Here is an 18,319-nt window from a genome sequence, read left to right as displayed (position 1 = left end):
GCTCTTTGATGTTGGATTATCAAGTGATTCCCACGTCCACAAAAGGAACATAGAGATCAATATAGTCCATAAGGACATCCTTGCATATATGTGTATGAGAACATTAGTGTGTGTGTGTGTGTGTGTGTGTGTGTGTGGTCTGAGTGTGTGTGATCCTGACAGTGCATCATCCTACTCTATGGCACAGGAAAAAATAATTACCAAAAATGTTTTTCTTATTTACGAAGATACTATTAGTAGAAAATAATAAAAGGTACACAGGCAACAAGATGCTTTGTGATAATTTCCTCAAAGGATAATGTCATTTAAAGCCATGACATGCCATTAAAGCCATGTTATTCATGCACATAAAAGTTTTTGGAACCTTTTTTAACTTGTACTGTAGGAATCAATATTTGGTTTCTTCCTAATGTAATTAAGATTTGGATATGAGTTTATTAAAAGACTAGAGGCCCGGTGCACAAAAATTTGTGCACTCGGGGGTAGGGGATCCCTCAGTCCAGCCTGTGCCCTTTCGCAGTCTGGGACCCCTCGGAGGTGACCACTTGCTGGCTTAGGCCTGCTCCCCGGGGGATTGGGCCTAAGATGGCAATCAGACACCCCTCTGGCAGACCAGCAGCCCTCGGGGAAAGTCCACTTGCCAGAGGGGAACAGACCTAAGCTGCAGTAAGACATCCTTAGCGCTGCTGAGGAGGCAGGAGAGGCTCCCACCACCACTGCTGTACTGGCAACTGTCAGCCTGGCTTGTGGCTGAGCAGAGCTCCCCACTGTGAGAGCGCCCTGACCACTAGAGGGCAGCTCCTACATTGAGCATCTGCCCCCTGGTGGTCAGTGTGTGTCATAGTGACCAGTCATTCCCAGTCTTTCTGCTGTTAGGGTCAGTTTGCATATTACCCTTTTACTATATAGGATAGAGGCCTGGTGCACGGGAGGGGGCTGGCTGGTTTGCTCTGATAGGTGTCCCGGATCAGGGTGGGGGTCCCGCTTGGGTGCCTGGCCAGCCTGGATGAGGGGATGATGGCTGTTTGCAGCTCGTCAGACCCCCTTCAGGTTGAGGTCCCCACTGGGGTGCCTGGCCAGCCTGGATGAGGGGCTGATGGCTGTTTGCAGCTGGTCACACCCCCTTCAGGTTGGGGGTCCCCACTGGGATGCCTGGCCAGTCTGGGTGAGGGGCTGAGGGCCGTTTTCAGGCTGGTGGGTGACTGAAGCTCCCAGCCTCTTTTTTTTTTATGTTTTTTTGTTTTTGTTTTTATTCTGGGATTTATTTACCTTCTATAGCTGTCACTGGAGCTGAGAGCCGGCTCCAGCTCTGAGGCAGTGGCTGGCTGAAAGCAGGTATCTAGGGTTTGTTTACCTTCTATAATTGAAACTCTGTTGCCATCACTGGCGCTCTAAGCTCTGAGCCCGCTGCCCACTGAAAGCAGGTATCTGGGGTTTGTTTAGCTTCTATAATTGCAACATTGTTGCATCCGGAGCTCAGAGCTGGGCCGCAGCAGGCGGGGAACCTTGGCTTCCTCCGTCACTGGAGCAAGCAAGCCTCATGTTCGCTTCAGCTGCATGGCTGCCGGCCGCCATCTTTGTTGGCAGTTAATTTGCATATCCTACTGATTAGCCAATGGGAAGCATAACGGGGGTATGGTTAATTACAATGTTTGTCTATTATTAGATAGGATTAAGATGAAGCTCATGATGCAGCTCCTCTGATAATTATTTTTGAGTGACTGTAAGTTTGTACTTAACTCCATATTGTGTCTCCTCTCTAAATGCAATTGTTCCTTTTAGAAAACATTTAGCTCAGTGTAGTGTCAGGAATGTTGTCTTATTGTATAGCTATATGCCCAGTGCAGGAAATTCGTGCATGGGAAGGGTCCCTAGTGGCTGCTGGCTGCCAGCCAGGGGCTTGCCAGTGCCTCCCTTCCCCTGGCTGCCTGCCCCCATCTCTGGCTGGGGCTTCCCTTCAAACCTGCCTTGGCCTGGCACCACCTGGATACCTGCTCCACCATCCTGACATGGTCCCTCTCTCATCGGTGCCAGCAGCACCTCCACTGCCGCCCCCTGCCCCTGCCACATCACCAACGCCCATCATGGTACACGCTGCCCACTGGTGGTCAGCGCATGTCTAACTCCCAGTTGGTCAAACTCCCACCCATGGGAACAATTTGCATGTTAGCCTTTTATTATATAGGATAGCATATGTTTATTTCTGTAGCCTCAAAATTCAAAAAGAAAATCCATATTCAACAAAATGTCTGAATTCTGGCTGTTGTATTTGGTACTAAGAAAAGCAGAGTATCATTTTTTGTTTGACCTGCCAAAGTGGCACAGACCATCTGGAAAATCACAACAACTGTGCTTTTTAACCCCACATGGGAGGTTGTTTGCATAAGTCTGGAGAAGTTTCAGAAACCATGGCTATCACGCTGTCACATTAGATTCATTAGAGTTCTTGTAAGATAATATTGATGTTGCCAACATAGAATCAGTATCAAATCAAAGCTATGTTGCTATATAGACATTTTAAAGTACCTTTAAAATCTTTAGTAGAAGTGAAATATAATAATTTATTTTGTGATGTGTGTGTGTGTGTGTGTGTGTGTGTGTGTGTATCTGTGTATACATTCCTTTTTGTATATTATCTAGAATTCTCTTATGGGCCATCTGTTGGATACCCATTCTTGAATAGCTAGTCTTTTAAGACTGATATAATTAAGTGAAACAAAATCTGTAACCCAAATACTCAAAATGATGTGTAACTTGCTTATTGTTATTTCTTGCATTATTTTATCTCAAGATTAATGTGAAAGTGGAGACAGTCAGAGGGGCATAATAATATCATATACTTTTGGAATTGTTTTCAGTCTTATTGGCAATAGCTATAATGTAGGATTAAATATTAAAAGGAGGACTAAAAAGTAAATAGTAAGCATTTTTTCCAATTCTTGCCCACAGTTCTGAGAGCTTATTATTTGATGTGTGTTTATAATATATACTGTATAATGCTGAACATTCCTGTTCATGACTTGAATGATTTCAAAGTACATAGAGGTACCTCAAGGTATGACTGGTCTTTTTTTTGTAAGAAAAAATAAATTAGCTTAAATGCTTTCATAAACATAGGGGTGTTAATTAATTTATTCTCACTTCATTATACAATTAGAATTTCAATTCATGTTCTCTAAATCTGTTAACAATTAAAAATAGTGAAAGAAATAATGTTGATGATGATTTATAATGACTTGCCCATAGTAAAACAGTAAATGTAAGGAAAAGGCTATTTTTAGGTTAAAAGACCTGGGTGGAGATCACAATTAAGGTGTTGGCTCAAGTATATTGCATTTTTAATTGACACTTTCCTTTAATTTTTTAATGACTTAATAGTAATTGAATTCACATGCTAATCAATTATTTATACTAAATAACTCTCAAAAGTGTTAAAAGTTGCTCCTTCTTGAAAGGAGGTCACCAAAATATGGTAATTTTAATATTCCTTTTTTCCCTGTCTATACTGTTAGATACAATAGAAAATTGGTTGATGCTGTATAAGTTAACTTTTTAAAAATTACATTTTTCTTGATTTCAGAGAGGAAGGGAGAGGGAGAGAGAGATAGAAACACCAGTGATGAGAGAGAATCATAGATTGGCTGCCTCCTGCATGTCCCTAACGGGGATTGAGCCTGCAACCTGGGCATGTGTCCTGATTACTAGTAGGTGAACACTCGACCACTTAGCTATGTTGGCTGGGCAAGTAAACTTTTAAAATAACACATTTTTCCAATGAATTAATTTGTAAACACACACACATATGTATATGTTAAAACAATATATGTTAAAACAAATTATAGCATATGTATTATATCTATCTATCTATCCACAAACTTTGATCTACTAGTAAACCTCTAAGCATCCACTTTGAGAAGTTGTAAGTACTAGGTGATTGGTTGAAGAGAGTCCTTGAAAATGTATTCAGGGAAAAAAATGTGCTGGAATAAAAAAAAACAAAAAAAAAAACAAACATAAAAAGCAACCTTCTGATGCAAGCATAGACAAAGACAGCCTGAAAAACTATTTATTCATATGAATCTGAGTACAATATTTTCAATTCAATGATTTTCAAAACATCTTTGACAAACCTGATCTCAGTTAAATTTTAAAGTAACTTGATAACAGGGTTTCCTAACTCAGCATTTTAGTAAATTCAGCATTTTTTTAAAAAATGATCTAATTTAGCCAACTCATCATAAAGTGTGATTTCACATTTATTAGGGAAAGGACTCTCTGGTCCTATAATTTATTTAATCACACCTTTCACTGTTAAGCTAAGTATATGGAAGTAGATTTGAAAGCTGTGGATCCTTTAAGTTTGGGGGAAATGGAAATTGTCATGCTCAAAAGTGCCTCAAGAAATTAGAGGTTCAGTCTCATTTACCACCTTGATGTTTTAGGAGCAGAGAGTAAAAAGTAGTCAATGAAATTTATAAATAGGTCCAAATTGGTAAATGTTACCCAAGTTTATTAAGAATTAAAGAAATGTTTCAAAATGAGAAGCTATGAAAGATAATTAGAAGTTCCCTTAAATAAATAATCCCAGAAAACAAAACTAAATTGTGATGTGTAGGGATGGGGGTAAAAGTGTCATTTTAAGAGATTTCATGATATTCATAAAATGACACATTTATTGTTCCTACACAGGTGTGATAGAATGCAGCATTGAATCACATTCTCATTCATTATTTTAAATTGAGGCATTTAAATGTATATGTTGCATTGCTACCAGAGGAAAACCATATCTCATCTCCCCTGCTTGTTGCTGGGGGTGGAGTCCCTGAGATTTCCATAGAAAAGGGATTTTCTGAGACTTGCATGGGAGAATGAGTGATTTTTATTTGCATGGAGTTAAAGCCCTCTGTTTCCAAAGTTCTAATTCTCTTCCCGTGGTCGGCAGACTGCGGCTCGAGAGCCACATGCGGCTCTTTGGCCCCTTGAGTGTGGCTCTTCCTAAGCCTTAGGAGTACCCCAATTAAGTTAATAACAATGTACCTACCTATATAGTTTAAATTTAAAAAATTTGGCTCTCAAAAGAAATTTCAATTGTACTGTTGATATTTGCCTCTGTTGACTAATGAGTTTGCCGACCACTGCTAGTAGCTGAGGTTTCAGTAGAGCTAAAATCAGAGCCAGTGTCCAAAGTTTTCATTCCATGTTGGAGCCGGGTCCAGTCCAGCATCAACCTAATTGCAGTCCATTAGGCTATTGTGTATGGGGGTCTGCATGGTCTTGTGCCACTTGGGAGAATGCCAGTGAGCCAAGCATGAGCCATGTGTGCCAAGAGGAACCAAGAGAGTGAAAGTCTTTGTTCAAGGGATTATATATCCCAAATGTCCACACACTTGCCGTGGCCTCACCCATTCTGGCCAAACATCTCTGTCCCTAGGTGTGATTGACAAGAAAGTGCTTTAGCCTTGCCATCCCAGCTTTTCTGGGCATTTGTCTGTCTTCCCTTTGTTGGACCCCTCCCCCAGTGTTTTGCAGGGAACATGCCAGTAAGGTTTTCCTTTCCTGTTATTGATGACTAGCTAATTACAACAGTATCAGCATGATGTCAGTAAAATGGAGTAGTTCACGGTGGTGTGAGAGTATGTTTCTTCACTGAAGTATATAAAATATATGACAATCAAATTATACAAGAAGAAAGCTGAGTGTCATAAAATGAGCACAGAATGGCAGAATGAATTTATTGATTTCTCAGAAGTTAGTTTTAAGAGCTCTATTTTGATATTGTTCATTTGTCAGTACCCAATTTTTCATTAATGGATGTTTTTGTAATTACAAGACATAAGATTTACTAGCTAATAACTTTTAAAAACTATTGATTTTATGGAATTTCACAATAGTAATGATTTTACTAGTTTTTCCTTATAAACTTCATATCTGCTTTGGCTTTTGTCATGTTACATTCCAGTTATTAGAGGGTGGGTTGAAATGTGAAAGAAGCAGTGTTTTTAATTCATTTGTTGGAAAGATTTATATCTATGCAATTGTCAGATATTTGCTCCTGCATTGAGCTTGGAATGCATGATAAGAAATGTGTGTTATCTTCTCTCTTAGAAACAATCTTCTACCTAAGATTTAATTAAAAAATAAAAGACAGAGAAGGTGGAAGGTGGAAGGTGGAAGGAACATAGGAAGAAGAAAAGAATAGAAGCAAAGAAAATAAAATACTAAGGGAGAAGAAAAGGGAGGAAGAGAAGAAAGCAGTTTGGGATCCTCTACTCCAGTGGTTCTCAACCTTCTGGCCCTTTAAATACAGTTCCTCATGTTGTGACCCAACCATAAAATTATTTTCATTGCTACTTCATAACTATAATTTTGCTACGGTTATGAATCATAATGTAAATATTTGATATGCAGGATGGTCTTAGGCAACCCCTGTGAAAGGGTCGTTCGGCCGCCAAAGGGGTCGTGACCCACAGGTTGAGAACCGCTGCTCTACTCACTTTAGAGCTGCTCAGTTTAATAGTCACATACATTTCTCCCATTTGCAATCTTAATCACTTCAATAGAACAGACATGAATCATTTCTGTGTATATCTGAGTTTTATCTTAATTTTAAATGAATTACATTTACTGCTTACATAGTTAAACATTTATTTAGAGCAGGTTTACTCTTTTAACTCATTTAATCGTATGTAATTTAGAAGTGGTACCTGCCAACCATAAAATCAGTGATTTTTCCCAATAAATAATTATTGAGCACTAAGTTAGTGAATTTATGGATAAAGTACACATTCTTATTTTTAATAGAGTGTATAATACAGTTGGAACACAGGTAATAAATAATTTATGTGCAGATAAATGCATACTTTCTTATTCAACAAGTCTTGGAAATTTTACCACCAAATGCTCCCACTAAATATTAAAAATATATATATTTACGAATATATGGCAGCAAAACAAGAGTTGCTTCACTTTATAATGCTCATGTTAAAAAGGCAGGCAAGTTATGAACAGCAGTTTTACAAATAAATAAGTTCTGTCTTTGACCAGCTCCACTGCAATGTAGTTCCTTGAAGAGTACGGATTAGCTATGCGGGTGTGGCTCAGTGGATGAGTGTTGACCTATGAAACAAGAGGTCACAGTTCAATTCCTGGTAAGGGCACAATCCCTGGTGGAGAGTGTGCAGGAGGCAGCAGATCTGATTCTCCTTCATCATTGATGTTTCTCTCTCTCTCTCCCTTCCTCTCTGAAATCAATTTTATATATATATATATATATATATATATATATATATATATATATATATTTAAAGTAAGAGGCCCGTTGATATGGCTCAGTGGTTGAGCATCATCCCAGGAACCAGGAGATCACAGTTTGATTCCTCGTCAGGGCACATGTCCTGTTGTAGTTCCATTCCCTTAGGGTTGTGTGCAGGTGGCAGCCAATCAATGATTCTCTCTCATCATTGATGTTTCTATCTCTCTCTCCCTCTTCCTTTCTCTCTGAAATCAATAAAAATATCTTTTTTAAAAAAGAGTAACAGATGAAAGGAGTCTTCATTCAATTTGCTCTCTCCACTTCCCTTACTCTCCAGCCACCTCCATCTGCTTTAAGATCAGAAATATAAGCTTTTGAGAGAGACTTCAGGACTCTTATGCCTATTCAGGAAGGGTTTCACTTTCTTCAGGATCCAAGGAGGTGGTTGTACCTTAAGGCAACAATCTGCTGAAAGATGGCCTAAAGCAGTGGTCGGCAAACTGCGGCTCTTTGGCCCCTCGAGTGTGGCTCTTCCACAAAATACCATGTGCAGGCACGCACACATACAGTGCGATTGAAACTTCCTGGCCCATGTGCAGAAGTTGGTATTTTGTGGAAGAGCCACACTCAAGGGGCCAAAGAGCCACATGTGGCTCGCGAGCCGCAGTTTGCCGACCACTGGCCTAAAGAATTGAAGTGTTTCCAGTGTTGGACTGAAAGTCTTTAGTGATGTTAGCAAATTGCCCCAGGGTGTCCTCTGTCTTTACTTATTTGTTTACTGGAGCTTAATCTTATGAGCCTTTGGATTTGCTCTGATCTTCCCAAAAGTTTTGGCCTGTGCACATTTTAGGATGTGGATGTAGCTTTCTCTGCATTTGTCAGTTTTGTCCCATCTACTTTCCCCCAGTAAGGAATTCCTTCCTGTATCTGGCCAATTTATGGAATCCTTTTTGTTTCTAAATTTGATATAGATATATTATTTAAAAAGTGTCCTGTTCTATTAAAAGGTTTGGAACTTGAGGCAATGTGCATGCATGTGATGAGTTTACTAACTGGTAATCTTACCCTTCTTTTCTAAGAAGTTCATACTAGTTTGCACAAACAGACCTGAGAGTTTGAGATAAGAAAACGACAAGTGTAACTGTGCTTGTGATTATCATTTGATGCCTATAGTTTTCTTTAATTGATTGTCAAAGGCACTTTGCACTGGCCATGTGAGATGGATGAATTTAGGCCATGCATTATGGAACAGGAGGCTCTGAAATTGATAATATGGATAAAACTGTCCTTCGGAAGTTGATGTTTAAATAAACATGTTTATTTTGTCTTTACAAGTAAAAATGACCAGTGATAGACATGCTGAGATACTGTGATTTATAGTTATAAGGGACATTCAATAGAGAGCCTATTCTATAAAATGCAACACTATAATAATAAGTTATTTAAAAATTAAAGATGAGTGCCATTAATAGTTGGTAGCATTGTGCTTCAATCTTCCATATATACTTTTTTCTTTCCTCTCTACACCCCACTTTCTTTTGCTCTTATTGTCTCACTAGAGGCCTGATGCACGAAATTTGTGCAAGAGTAGGCCTTCCCAGCCCTGGCTTAGTCCAGAAAGTCGTCTGGAAGGTCTTTCCACTGTTCTGCAGTTCGTTTGATTTGCATATTACACTTTTATTATTATAGATTTCTCTAGTGGTTTTTTTTTTATTTCCCTATTTATTTAATCTTTATTCTGCCACTAGTACCCAGATACAGTTTTAGCCTCTCTGATTATAACTATCGTGTGATGACCTCACCTTCAAGCTAAATTACTAACTTGAAAATTTAATTCAACAAACATTTATTGGATTTCTACTCTGTCTGGTAGTATCCTAAGCTGTGTAGATAGGGCAGTATACAAAGTCAAGACTTAGCCTCAGGAAAGCTTGCATTCTCTACACTTGTCATGAAACCGTGGCCACGAGTCACATGCAACTACTGAGCACTTGAGACGTGCCTAGTCCAAAATGAGATGCACGTTAAGTATAAAATACCAGACTTAAAAGACTTAGGGCAAAGAAAGGACTATAAACTATGTCTTTAATAATTTTTACATCGATTACATGTTTTATATCATGTTTTGTGTATATTAAGTTTAATAAAATATATTATTTAAAATGTCACTTGATTCCTTTTACTTTTTAATTATGGCTGCAAGAAAATTTAAGTTATACATGTGGCTCATATTGTATTTGTACTGGAAAGGGCTGCTCTATAATCTCAATAGCTAATAAGGACTCTCTGGTTGTCATGGTTTTAAGTGAACCATTTAATTTCTTTCTTTAAGTAAATTTTCACTTATTTTTCTCCCAATTTTTAGTTTAGTTTGCAAGAAACTTCTGAACTTTTTTTTTGAGGGAGGAATTCAAACAGAGACATTGAATCATTTAGGATTACTTAGGAAAGTGATGTTAGAAATAGTAAATACATTAAAATATCATGGCTTTTGAGCATATACATGTATATATATGCCTATGTATAACAATCCAAAAGGAGTGACAATTGCTGACTGTGTAAAAAATAGAAGCAAATATTTATTAAAGATTTCAGAGAAATAACATAGGTTAATTAGGTGACTGTTTTAGCTTCCTCCCCCAAACCCTTCCACAAAGACAGGCCGGATATTGCTTATGTCAGTCTCTCTGCTGATGCCACTAGTAACTGGCATCCATGTGAAGTCCTGAACAATAGAGTATAATTAAAAGTGTTCAATGTGATGATATTTGAATAAATGAAATGCAAATTGAAAATATATTAAAAATAGTATCAGTATTAATAATTTTGGCTGTAACAGGAGACTGGTGAATTTTATTTTTGGATGTGATGAAATGATTATAGTAGTCCCTGTATGAGACTTTAAGACAATAAGCTAACATTTAACAGAGAGAAAGTTTGCTATAGAAACCAGTTTGTCGACATGGAAAAAGCTATTGATTTCTGTGGAATTGATCACAATATCTCTTAAAATTTAAAGGGTCAGATCCTTAAGTTTTTACTTCAAGTATGGGACTCTAACATTAAAAATATTGGCCAACATATTGATGCACAATTTTAGTATTTTAAAAGTGTTTTTTTCTTTTTATTACATAATAGAGGCCCGGTTCATGAAAATTCGTGCACTTGGGAGGGGTCCCTCAGCCTGGCCTATGCTCTCTCACAGTCTGGGACCCCTCAGGGGATGTCCACCTTCCTGCTTAGGCCGACTCACCAGAGGATTGGGCCTAAGCTGGCAGTCAGACATCCCTCTGGCAGCCTGGGAGCCCTCGGGGGATGTCCAACTGATGGCTTAGGCCCACTCCCCCTGGAGAGTGGGTCTAAGCTGCAGTCGGACATCCTTAGCTCTACAGAGGAGGTGGGAGAGGCTCCCACAACCACTGCTGCTCTGGCAGCCGTCAGCCTGGCTTGTGGCTGAGCAGAGCTTCCCCTGTGGGAACATGCTGACCACCAGGGGGCAGCTTCTGCATTGAGTGTCTGCCCCTTGGTGGTCAGTGCGTGTCATAGTGATAGGTAATTCCTGGTGTTTCAGTGTTAGGGTCAATTTGCATATTATCCTTTTATCATATAGGACTAGAGGCCTGGTGCACAAAATTTGTGCATGGCAGGGATGGCGGGGGGGTCCCTCAGCCAGGCCTGCACCCTCTCCAGTCTGGGACCCCTGCCTGCTTGATTGCCCCTAACCACCTTTGCCTGCCGGCCTGATCCCCCTAACTGCTAACTGCCCTCCCCTGCTGGCCTGATCCCCCCAACTGCCCTAACTGCTCTCTCCTGCCAGCCTGATCGCCCCTAACCACCTCTGCCTTGGCACCCGCCATTGTGGCTTTGTCCAGAAGGACGTCTGGAAGGATGTCTGGTCTAATTAGATATTACCCTTTTATTAGAATAGATGGTGATAAAATCTGAAATTAAATGTGCTATACAAGTTTTTAGAATTCTCACTTTTTATCATTGATAATACAAATGTCATGATTTATTCTGAAAAATGAAGAACTAAAGGTTTCTGATTCCTTGACAAAATCCCCTCAAAGATTATAAAGGCATTGAAAGTTGTGACTTGGATTGCCACTTAATAAAAATGATGAGTTGCAATTATGGAAGTAGTACCCTGAAATGTCTTTCATTGCTCTTTGGTTATTAAATAGTTACGTCATCTTAAAATTTCTATTTAGAGTATTCATTCATTTCCTATACCAGGTAATGGTCATGCATGTTTATAATGTGCCTGCTATGCATCAGTCACTGTGGTAGATACTTTTGTAAGCATCTCATTCTGGTGTTTTACTCTCATGATAATCCCACGAGTAATTGTCATTGTCTTTATTTTAAAGGTGAAAAAGAATTGAAACTGAAACTGTCTTATTCATCTTTGCTTAAGTACCTAGCCAAATATCTATATTAATAAAAGGGTAATATCCTAATTAGACCGGATAGACCAGACGTCTTCTAGACAAGGCCACAGTGGTGGGGGTTGAGGCAGAGGTGGTTAGGGGTGATCAGGCCAGCAGGGGAGAGTGGTTAGGGTCAATCAGGCAGGCAGACAGAGAGGTTAGTGGCTATCAGGCAGGAAGGCAGAGGTGGTTAGGGGAGATCAGGCAGGCAGGGGAGCAGTTAGGGGCATCAGGCAGGCAGGCAGAATGGTTAGGGGCGACCAGGCAGGCAGGCAGGTGAGCAGTTAGGAGCCAGTGGTTTCGGATTGCGAGAGGGTTCCCCGATTAGAGACAGTGAAGGCTGGGCTGAGGGACCATCCCCACACACATTGGTGCATAAATTTCGTGCACTGAACGTCTCGTTTATTCATAATAAGCATTCAGTAAATATTTATTGAATAAATATGTGAATGTGTGTATAATGTATATTTCTTAAAGTTTGTATCTTTTGTGTGTTTACAGTTTGAAATGATTGGAAAGATGAGAAAAAACTTAAAATGTTTATTTGCTATATGTTTCCTTGGTTCATGAAAATACAAGTTCTCAAATTAGAGGACATTAAGTAAGTTACCAGGGAATTTTTAAAAATTGTCATCAGTTTTTTTCTCCCCATCTTTCTTCATGAACATTTGCTTTATTTTCAAATTTGAAATTTACCATGATGGTTAGGTGAGCTCTGGCATTATTTAATATTCTGTGATACTCATTCTAAATTTGATAGACCATCATATCCTCCCTCAAATTTAGTTATGTTTTGTAATTTCACATATAATAAATATAAAAAGACCTCATTCATATTATTTTTCTCCTGGAGTGATTTATACTCAATAATGGACTATAGACCCAAATTCTCAAAAAAAAAATATTTCCTCTAATTAACCAGCATGTCTACAAGTTACAGTTTTCCTGGACTATGAATGGTGATTCTCCGGTATGGCCAAATTACAGAGTCTGTTGGCATTGCTTCAACACATTTAATCAACTTTACCCTGACATTCATAACCCAATATCCTGATTAGAAAAAGAGCAGGAATTGAGTTCACAACTTTATTTCTACTCATTATTGCTAACCTTTATTCTCTTTAATTGATGGGGGTGGGGGAGTTAAAGGTAAAATATTTGATCAGTAAGTATTGATCACCCTTTGATACTTTAGACAGACGATGTCTGCGGGGTCAAACTATATAACTTCAAACTACCTTTTGGCCTTTTAATGCTTCTTCAAGCCTTTTATAGAACTGTCAGTTGGAGAATGAATGCAGGAAGGAATGAGATGTTTGGCAGAGAAAATGTCAACTCTAAATGTTATTAACAAAGCTGCTTCCTCAGACTCATTCATGTGTAGCTAGTGCCTAAAATATGATGTAGTTTTAGATATTGAAGAGGCTTGCTATCTTCTTTACTGAATGAATGAATAAATGAATGAGGAAAGGAAATTTCTCTGGTATGCTTTGTGAACTATTTCATTATTTCTGAAGTAATTCTGTATATGCTATACTTGGCTAGTGACATCCTGAAAGAGGAGTTTCATAGCAATTGATATTCAGTTAAAACTTAATGCGTATTTTTTACCAGTATTTTGCTTATGCTTTCTCAACTATTGCAATGTAACTGAAAGTCAACAATCAAGTATTTTTATCAAGCAACTCTCATCTGAACCCATTCATCTCTGTATCAGTTATTTTATAGGAATTATAGAGTATTTTTGTGGGGAGTGTTAGATAGGATAGGAAAAAAAACTGCTTCATTAAAAAGACAGTTATGTCTTTCTTGTTTATGACACATGGTTTGGGGACTTCAATATTGAATATTTGAGAAAATGTAAAGCTACTGTTCAAAATCATAACCAGCTTTCAACTACTTCTTGAGAACACTTTTAATCAAGATGTGGTTGGTAGCCTGTTTTGAGATGAGAAATTAAATCAAATCTTATTTTCAAAAGATTATAATAACTTTGCCTCATATCACCTCATTATTTAAAGCAACTACATACAATCCTTATATATATATTTTTTAATTCTTTTTTTAATATATTTTATTGATTTTTTATAGAGAGGAAGGGAGAGGGATAGAGAGTTAGAAACATCAATGAGAGAGAAACATCGATCAGCTGCCTCCTGCACATCTCCTACTGGGGATGTGCCCGCAACCCAGGTATATGCCCTTGCCCGGAATTGAACCTGGGACCTTTCAGTCCGCAAGCCGACGCTCTATCCACTGAGCCAAACCGGTTTCGGCACAATCCTTATATTTTAGACACTAGCCTGTGACCTCAATCTCATATTATGTATGTGATAAAAATATCCCAAGGAATTATTATTTGAAAGGGCCAATGCTAGAAACATACTAAGTATTTATTGCAAGCATTTATTACTCAGTTCTATATGCTCTTCTTTAGACAAATGATCAGAAAATTACAAACTTGGTCTGTATTACTTAAACCCCTGCTGAAATACCTTTCAGAATTGTAGTTTAACATTGTATTCTTGGTGCACCTAAGAAAAGGTGGCATGCTTTTTTTTTCTTGTTTAAATAACTGGTACTGAATAGATTTTATGTAATCCGAACTTCTATTTGCAATGTACTTGCAAAGAAGTAGCTTTTTTAAATCTTTGTTTCTGCCAATAATCAGCATATTTATTTTATTTTTTTATTTTTTGTTTAGTGAAGTAGTGGGAAACATGAACATCTTAGTGTTTCTTTTTACACCTGGGGTTCTAAGAGCTAATATTTGTATTTAATCAGAGAAGCTACTTGGCTCACAGTTGAACTCTATGCTTTCCCCACCTTCTATTTCTTTATCACTAAAATAAGAGAGACTTTGGAACTCACGGGGACCTAAAAAGTCATCTGATACAACTCTTGGTTAGGAAAAAGGGAAACTGTGGCTTTGGGAGAGTAAGTGACTGAGCCAAAACACACAGGTACAGGGACTGAGCTCAGATTGGAGTGTAGCAATTCTGCCTTCAAGTTTGACCTGACATTTTATTGTCAGATTTGTTCTCTTACTCATTTTAACAATTTGATGATATTTATCTCTCTCTCTCTTAAACTATTTCAATGCTCTTTGGAAATACTTCATGAATGATTAAATATGGAAAACAAAATATTGTTTAGTCAATTGAAAATGCCATCCAGAAACCTGTAAAATTAAATCTTATATTCATAGAAGACTGAAAGAATTGTATTTTGTTATGTTTAAATTTTTATTATTTCCAAGTGTAAAATCATAATTGTTGGATAAGTAAATTTATAAGCAACTATTCATAATAGATTTTCCAAAAGCGATATGAACAAATGCGTCTAAACTTTAAATATAAAATTAGAACGTTAGTTTAAAAAAATGTGACCACACTGACTATTAGGATATAAATTTATTCAGAAACTGGACTGCTTTTACTTGCCAGGCAAGTTGGGACATGGAGTTTAATAAATATTGAGTAAAATGAGGAGGAAATGTGAATTTGATGAAGTTTGCTAGCAATTAGAGCAATTTATTTCACTATTAACATGACAAGCTCTAAGAGGAAATCAGCTGTGGATGAAAATGCAATTTTATTGCCTGGTATTCTCAGTGCCATGTAATTAAATAAAGAAATGGGTGGAGGAGCAAAGAGGTGTCCATGCCTGACTGTTCCGGCAAAGCAGCCATCCATCACGCCCAAGCTTGCTGCCATCACAGTGCTGAGAGGGGGCTCATTTGTGAGTTTGTATATATGTAGACTCGGGGAGAGTTTTATTTACAGAGTCTTTTTCCTGTTTGAAATATTGTATCTCAAATGGAAAAAAAACAATTATCTTGCTGGATTAAACATGCCAAGGCAATTAAATGGTGTATTTTTTTTTGGGGGGGCGGGTATGTGGCAGGTATGAAAGAGTTTACTTCTTGATATAAACATTAAATAAGAGCAGAATGCTACTCTATATTAGCTACTCTGGCACAGTTTTAAGAATTTTATGCTTTTATCTTGAGTACTGAGTTTGATATTTTGTGTGTATGTGAGGGCATGAAAATATACACTCATCACTTAATTGGATGTTTATATATAAGCAGCCAGGGTAAATATTTCATGTTTGACATATTAAGTTGTAAAAATATCAGTAGGTTCAAATGACATATTTTAGGATGCCAAAAAGAAGATACAGGCTATATACTAAGCATGCATATATATGTTTCTTTCAGAATACCATTTTGATATACTTTCCTTGATATTAAGGGATATAATTAGGTTCATAACCTAAAATTATGCATTTAAGTTGCTTATGTTTTATTTTGTTTACTTTAAAGTTTATTTACATCAGATGTTGGAATAAAGTTATATTTGGAAGTATTTTAAGAAAAAGCAGCATATACTAGTAAAGTTATAATATTTTTCTTTAATTTTCTTCTATAGTGAGACACATTAAAATTGTTTTAAAAATATTAAACTAGCATTAGTGTTTTGTTTAGATTTATCTCATCATTAGATTCCCTTGTGAGAGAATATATATAACTATATTATGAATGTGAGGAATAATGCCAACAAATATATAGATAGCATAAAATTAGTTAAAACTGTGAAGCAAATATATATGTAATCTTAGCCAAAAAAGTATTTATTTATAAAAGAATATTAATGAAAAGTAGATAAAAACCATGAATATATTAAATGAAATAATATCTAGAAAGTATTTGACAAAGTGTCTGGCTCAGAATAAGCTAAGCACTCACTAAATAGCATATGTTAATACTGAAACTAGATGACTATATATCATAATATGCAAATCAACCGAACAACTGAACGACTGGTCGCTATGACACACACTGATCACCAGGGGGCAGATGCTCAATGCAGGAGCTGTCCCCTGGTGGTCAGTGAACTCCCACAGGTGGAGTGATGCTCAGCTAGAAGCCAGGCTCATGGCTGATGAGCACAGCGGTGGTAGCAGGAGCCTCTCCCGCCTCCGTTAGAGGCAGGCAATAATGAGCATGAGCGAGGGGTCCAGGACTGCAAGAGCACTGGACTGTGAGAGGGATGTCTCCCTTCCAGCTTAGGCCCGATCCCCAAGGGAATTGGGCCTAAGCCGGCAGGCAGACATCCCTCAAGGGGTCCCGGACTGCAAGAGGGCGCAGGCTAAGCTGAGGGACCTCCCAACAGTGCATGAATTTTGTGCACTGGGCCTCTAAAAAAAAAAAAAATATATATATATATATATATATATATATATTAGGAAATAGATTTTTGTTTACTAAGTATACTAAAATGGAAAAACATTAGTTGTTACTTCATCTAGTTTCAAAAGAAAAAAAGAAATGGTTTAGCCTTTATAAAATAATTGAACGTGTTAATTGATCATTCCTAAGTTGGGGATTCATAAGTTCGAATGTATATTTTCCTTTTTTATATGAAGAAAACATTTTTAATGCCTTAGTAATATTTTAATGTTAGATTTATATTTATTTCTCTTTATTGCCCCAATAATGTATATATGTGTATATATACACGCATACATACTAATATATACACACAATACAAAGATAAAGTCACATAATTTGTAATTTGCATAGGTTCTTATCTCTCACTGATTCTATAAAAATCAGGTGTGCATCAGATTCCTTATTTTATATTATGGGCTCCAATGAACCTAATTCATAAGCTATTACAGTACATCCTTAACATTATCCATAGGTCCTTAGAACTGCAGCTTTAAGTGAAATGGCAAATAACAAAACTATTTTTACCAAAGGCCCTTTGACATGAACAAGTTAAGTTCTTGTCATATTTAAGGTCACAGAAATATTCCTAACTTCTAAATAAAGACCCCAAACACTCCTAATATTAAAAATTGAAATAAATAAGAATTTTACATATGTTTAAGTAAGATGAATAAAAACAACTAAAGCAATTATTTTCCAATCCACGTTTCCAGTTCAGGGTCAAGGTAGCAGAAACCTCTCCCAGCAACTCAGGGCAGGTGGGGCCCCGTCTGAGCAGGATGCCATTCCATTGCAGGGCACGCTCCTCCACACCCACACTCAGACATGTAATTCATCTAACTTGCAATATTCACGATGTGGGAGGAAACCAGAGTCCTCAGAGAAAACCCACGTAGACAAAGGGAGAACGTGCAAACTCCATACTTATTTTCCTTCTCATCAATATCACAATAAAACAAAAAATGATGCTATTTGTATAGTCATTTATTCTCTGTTGAATATGTTGTAAACCACTTAAGGTTTTCTCATTTCTAGGAAGGCTCAGATTCTTAAGCAGTGAATCTGGAAACCTTACAACATAGGAAACTGGCCATGTAAATGTTGCTTCAATTTTCTACTCTTGTGATATTGGTTCAAAGAGTAATTCTGGTCTAATTCTGATTTATATTTAGTAGAAAGAACCAAAGTATTGACCAATAATTTGGCACATTTTATTCATTTTCTGCAATGGGGGCTTACAGTACATTTGGACATCTAGATCGATTGGAGGAAATATGTTTCTGGATATAGGGGGGATGTATTCTTTACATCAAATTGAGCACTCTGCTCTCTGACCAGCCTGGACATTGGCCTAACTGTCCAGATGCATAGTGTGTGGAAGAAATTTTCCAGGGGATCTGA

At 37.5% G+C, this 18,319-nt stretch overlaps 1 protein-coding gene across 4 annotated transcripts in view; it reads left to right on the top strand.

The window, feature by feature from the left end:
• The window catches only part of ERBB4 (erb-b2 receptor tyrosine kinase 4), a 901,667-nt gene that overhangs the window by 194,266 nt on the left and 689,082 nt on the right, over nucleotides 1-18,319 (top strand). The gene's annotated exons all lie outside the window — the stretch shown is intronic.

The sequence above is a fragment of the Myotis yumanensis genome, unplaced genomic scaffold (genome assembly GCF_028538775.1).
Source record: "Myotis yumanensis isolate MYYU_CA2020_CCGP unplaced genomic scaffold, mMyoYum1.0.hap1 SCAF_8, whole genome shotgun sequence".
Classification (NCBI taxonomy): Eukaryota; Metazoa; Chordata; class Mammalia; order Chiroptera; family Vespertilionidae; genus Myotis; species Myotis yumanensis.
Note: the sequence above shows the minus strand (reverse complement) of the source record. Positions and strands in the feature narration are given on the sequence as shown.